Source organism: Rutidosis leptorrhynchoides, chromosome 8 (genome assembly GCF_046630445.1).
Source record: "Rutidosis leptorrhynchoides isolate AG116_Rl617_1_P2 chromosome 8, CSIRO_AGI_Rlap_v1, whole genome shotgun sequence".
In the NCBI taxonomy this organism is placed as follows: Eukaryota; Viridiplantae; Streptophyta; class Magnoliopsida; order Asterales; family Asteraceae; genus Rutidosis; species Rutidosis leptorrhynchoides.
Window position 1 is genome coordinate 294,463,004 of NC_092340.1, and position 6,000 is coordinate 294,469,003.

A 6,000-nucleotide genomic window follows, 5' to 3' on the forward strand; every position below is an offset into this window, starting at 1 on the left:
TTTTCTAACGTCCTCGCGTACAATTTAATATCTTGTACTTTGCGTTTTGAATCTTGTACTCTTGTGATTTCGAGACGTTTCTTATCAATAATTGGAACCTTTTTGATTGTCTTTTGTACTTTTGAGCTTTTTGGTCGTTTGCGTCTTCAATTCGTCGAATCTGTCTTTTGTCTTCACCTTTTATTATTTAAACGAATATCACTTGTAAATAGAACAATTGCAACTAAAAGCTTGTCTTTCTTGAGGAATAATGCTATGAAATATATGTTCGTTTTTAGCATTATCAAATATTCCCACACTTGAGCGTTGCTTGTCCTCAAGCAATATTGTCTTGAAATACTAGAATCACTTCTTTATTCTTCACACTTTGTACATCAGTGATTTCTATGCGGCGGTATAAACAATGGTAGTAACGATATGGTTTACAGTCCCACATGACTATAAAAATTTAGATCCATTAAGGAAATTGGATCTTTATGAAAACATTTGATCTTTTTGAAAATTAAATCTAGTTTTTACCCTAGATAAGTTTTCCGGAATAACCCTTTACCGGTGTTTGCAAAATATTTTTGTGGGTTTGGTGGGTTTCAAATTTGAAAACTTTAGCTCAAAACTTGCGGTTTTGTGTCACCCACTTGCTAACCTTGTATTTGGAAAGCAACACGTCCAGTTTACTTGTCCCGTATATTACCTTTCGGCAAACTACCGTCCGGTTGTCAAGGAAATTCGAGGTGTCATTATCTATTACAGCTCGTAGTTCATTTCCGGTGGATGACTCGTCTATTGAGAATATTGGGTTGGAAGGTTGTGGAATGGTGAAGTTCGGTTTGGCCTCGGGGGTAAAATTTTCAACGTTATCGTATTCCCAAGAGTACCAATTTGTCACCCTTACTTCTTCTTTATCCATTGATGGATCGATGATTTCGTCGGTAGAGGCTAATGTGTCGATATGTTGTGAAATTGGTAAGACTGAATAAAAAGTATCATCGGGATAATTGGTGATTTCGGAGCTCTCGAATTCATCAAAATTCGATGATATGAGATTTTCTTGCACAATACTCCTCAGATCAACAGGTGTGTAGTCTAATAGAGTTTCAGCTTGCCGGTTTACAAACTCTCTCATTTGTTCATTTTGAGCATTGAGTTCTTCGAGTTTGATTTTCATATTGTCTAATAAATTTTCAGACACGTAATTTTCCTCGTCTACTGGTTGTTGAGTTTGGAAATATTCTTGGGAATAATCCCAATTTGAATTGTATTCTTCATAATCATTCCATTCAGGTTCCGTGGGTGCGTAATTTTCCATAGGAAAGTAATAATAACATTCCCATGTTGAGTGATAATCTCCACAGATTTCACAACCAGTTATTGTTTCGTCATTCGTGATCCAAGATTGACCGAACGAATTGTCATCAACACCCGTTTGAGAGTATTGATTTAATTGATTTTGGATATCAAAAAGAGTTTCCATAGCCTTGTTTTCAAAAAATTTCATTTTATTGCGATGGCCAAATTTTAGCTACGATGTGGTGCATTTACTAATTATCCTATTAGTTATAAAAATAGAAAAACTTATATAAGTTGTCCAATTAATAGACTTTTCTGCTTTTGCCCACGTTTCGAATAGCCAAAAGATGCAGCAGGGAGCCAGAACCCTTTAAATCGGAAGCTCACAACTCAGCCACTAACAAATCCAACTATTACTACGAAGCAGAAAATTGTCAACGTCCATTAATTTAACCACTTAAATTATTTTCCTTTCCGTTTGAGATATTAGATAAGAAATAGAGAAAATTTCTAAGTCCTAAAAAGTAAAGTGTCGAGAAAAAAGAAAGAAAAAGAATGCGCGTCGAAAAACGTCAAAAAATAAAAATAAGAAAATAGCGCGTCGTGACTTAAAAGGCACTAAAATTTTAAAATCGTCGCAAAATTCTAAAGCACCTAAATCTTAGTCTAAAGAAATAGCACTTAAGGGATTTTACGGCAAAGCCTGAAAATCTAGAAGTAAAAATAACTATGGCAAAAACTAAGTTTAAAACTAAAAACGAGCGAAAAATACAAAAATTACGCTAAAACAATTAAAAAGGGACAAAATATAAAAATATACTAAAATCCGTAAAAAGTACAATTTTTATAAAAATATTATTTTTATATTATTTATTTAATAAAACTATTAATTTTATAATTTAATAAAACTAATTAAACTAAATAAACAAAATAATAATAAAACTAAAACTAATTAATAAATTAATTAACTAATTTAGGGTTTATTAATAATAATAAATAATAATATACCGTAATAAATGCTGGTTTAGGGTTTCAGGCGCGTCAGACAGGGCGGCTCCGCGACTCGTGGAGTTTTAAGCCTGCAAACTCCGCGAGTCGTGGAGTTTGAAAGATGTTTTTTTTTTTATATTTTATATTATTTTTCTAAAATGATATATAAATATATTTATAGAAAAATAAATTAAAAATATAGCGTTTCGCCGAGTCCCCGGCAGCGGCGCCAAAAACTTAATGTGGTAGCGTGGGGGTACGTAATAGTACTATATTTTACTACGAAATACGTTACAAATTACACAAGTTTTAATTATTTATTTACAAATGGGATATACCTAAACCTTGCTACAACACTATAGGCAGTGAACCTAATCGTAGAGTAGTATAGTTTTTAGTAAGTCCGGTTCGTTCCACAGGGAGCTGGCTTATTTCACACTATATTTTAAACAATTATATTCGTACAAAATATATTATATTAATAATATATAAAAGGAGGTTTTACCGTTTAATGACCGGTTTGTCGATTTATATTTTAAGCGAAGCGTAAAGTAAAAAATATACTTGATGTCGAACGAGGTGTATATAAAATAGTTATTATTTTACTAGGAAAAACTATTAAATACGATACAATTTTACACAAGATATTTATTTATTTATAGAATGGATATACTTAAACCTTGCTACAACACTTATAGGCAGTGTACCTAATCGTACAGTAGTGTAGTTTTTAGTAAGTCCGGTTCGTTCCACAGGGAAATCTTTAAACAAAGCTCAACGCTATATTAGTTTACTTTTATAAAAATACAAATATATATATAGGTAATATTATTATTATAAAGGGGGGGTTTTTACCGTTTAATGACCGGTTTGTCGATTTTAAAACTTTAGTCGCAGTTAAAACCTAATGTAAAATATAAAATAAATACAAGACTTAAATTAAAGCGTAAAGTAAATAACGATAATGAAATTGCGAATAATAAAAATGCGATAAAATTAAATTGCGATAATTAAAAGTACGATAATTAAAAGTGCGATTAAATAACAATAAAAGTGCGATAATTAGAAGTGCAATTAAATATAAAATAAAGGAAATAAAATATGAAATAAAAGAATTATGCTTATTTAAACTTCCGTAATCATGATGTTTGACGTGTTGATTTTAGTTTTATGCCCATGGGTTAATTGTCCTTTGTCCTGGATTATTCAATATGTCCGTCTGGTTTTTATCCATAACAGTCCATCAGTCATAAATATAAATTGCAAGTGTCCTTGTCAAATTATTATTATACCCGAAGTTAAATATTCCAACTAATTGGGGATTCGAATTGTAACAAGGTTTTAATACTTTGTTTAATGAATACACCAGGTTATCGACTGCGTGTAAACCAAGGTTTTACCACTTTGTTAACAATTACACCAATTACCCTTGAATGTAATTTCACCCCTGTTTTAATTATTCTAGTGGCTATTAATCCATTCCCGTGTCCAGTTAAATGAACGATTATTCGTACAAATAAATACCCCGCCCATCGTGTCCGATCGAGTGTATATGGTAATTTATAGGGACGCCCAATTGTAAATCTTTATATTAACATTAACAAACTTTCATTTAGTTAAAGAAATATAAAGCCCATTAATAGCCCATAGTCTAGTTTCCACAAGTGTCGTTCTTTTGTCCAAACCCCAATTATGGTACAAAGCCCAATTACCCAATTTTAGTAATTAGCCCAACATCATGATTACTTCGTTTTAAATAAGCATAATAATAACTTAGCTACGAGACATTAATATAAAAAGGTTGAACATAACTTACAATGATTAAAAATAGCGTAGCGTTACACGGACAGAATTTCGACTTACACCCTTACAACATTCGCTAACATACCCTTATTATTAGAATTATAATTAAAATTAAAATATAAATTATAAATATAAATATATTTACGTATGAAGAGGAAGAGAAAAAGATGTGTTAAATTTGATCAGAATTCGGTTGGCTTTATAGCCAGACTTGAAATTTGGGGCTCCGCGACTCGCGGCAAAATGCCCTTAAAACTCCGCGAGTCGCGGAGAGGTATTTACAGCTCACACCCTTGGAGTTTCTTGCTGCCGACGGTTTTTATTATATATATATAATATATATATAATTAATATAATTAATTATATATTATATTATATTTATATACATAGTTAACTTGTAATTTTTAGTCCGTTGCGTCGAGCGTTAAGAGTTGACTCTGGTCCCGGTTCCGGATTTTCTAACGTCCTCGCGTACAATTTAATATCTTGTACTTTGCGTTTTGAATCTTGTACTCTTGTGATTTCGAGACGTTTCTTATCAATAATTGGAACCTTTTTGATTGTCTTTTGTACTTTTGAGCTTTTTGGTCGTTTGCGTCTTCAATTCGTCGAATCTGTCTTTTGTCTTCACCTTTTATTATTTAAACGAATATCACTTGTAAATAGAACAATTGCAACTAAAAGCTTGTCTTTCTTGAGGAATAATGCTATGAAATATATGTTCGTTTTTAGCATTATCAAATATTCCCACACTTGAGCGTTGCTTGTCCTCAAGCAATATTGTCTTGAAATACTAGAATCACTTCTTTATTCTTCACACTTTGTACATCAGTGATTTCTATGCGGCGGTATAAACAATGGTAGTAACGATATGGTTTACAGTCCCACATGACTATAAAAATTTAGATCCATTAAGGAAATTGGATCTTTATGAAAACATTTGATCTTTTTGAAAATTAAATCTAGTTTTTACCCTAGATAAGTTTTCCGGAATAACCCTTTACCGGTGTTTGCAAAATATTTTTGTGGGTTTGGTGGGTTTCAAATTTGAAAACTTTAGCTCAAAACTTGCGGTTTTGTGTCACCCACTTGCTAACCTTGTATTTGGAAAGCAACACGTCCAGTTTACTTGTCCCGTATATTACCTTTCGGCAAACTACCGTCCGGTTGTCAAGGAAAGCGTTGAACAAGCAACTATTAAGGCAATGTCCCGTGACATGCTTTTGATTATGGTCTATAACGTGTCGGACGCAATTACTATCCTTGGTAGGAGCAATAGTAAAGCTCACTCTTATAATTTTTCGGTCTGGCACAAGGTCCTGTCTTTGACCATGCTATGCAACCACCGTTCTTACGGTTGACACCCGATTTAGTTCAGGTGACCTAATGAATTCCAGGTGAATTCCTAGGATTTTACGTTCAATGGTAATGAACGCATTGAAAATGGGTTTTCAGAAAACAAATCGGTTTGTATTTTTGATCAAAATATTTTCTCGTTCAAGCTCGAGTTTAGATATCATTGAATTCCATGAGTTTGAATTCTCAATCTTTAAGGTCAATCTCAAGGATTGAGTAATATCAGGCTTAAAAGCTGATTTTTAATCTTTAAGGAGATTATCCTTTCTGGGGATCTGATTCATTAGTCTTATCCAGCTAATTTGCACGGTGCCTCCCCATTGTACGAGATAAATCCTTCTCATGGTTAGGATAAATCTGACCACTTGGCGACCCTGTTTAATGCTGAGGTCCGTGGATTTCCTGCTGATTTTAGTGATGACTTTTCTAGATTTTTCGTCAACCTACAGCTGGTCTGGACGACAACTTCATGACCTAAATCAAGAAGCGCGTGTCTTTTTCGGAAGACTTTACTTCCTTTTAATGATGGAATTGATTCATCGTGTAGATCCATCTCTTCTTTTC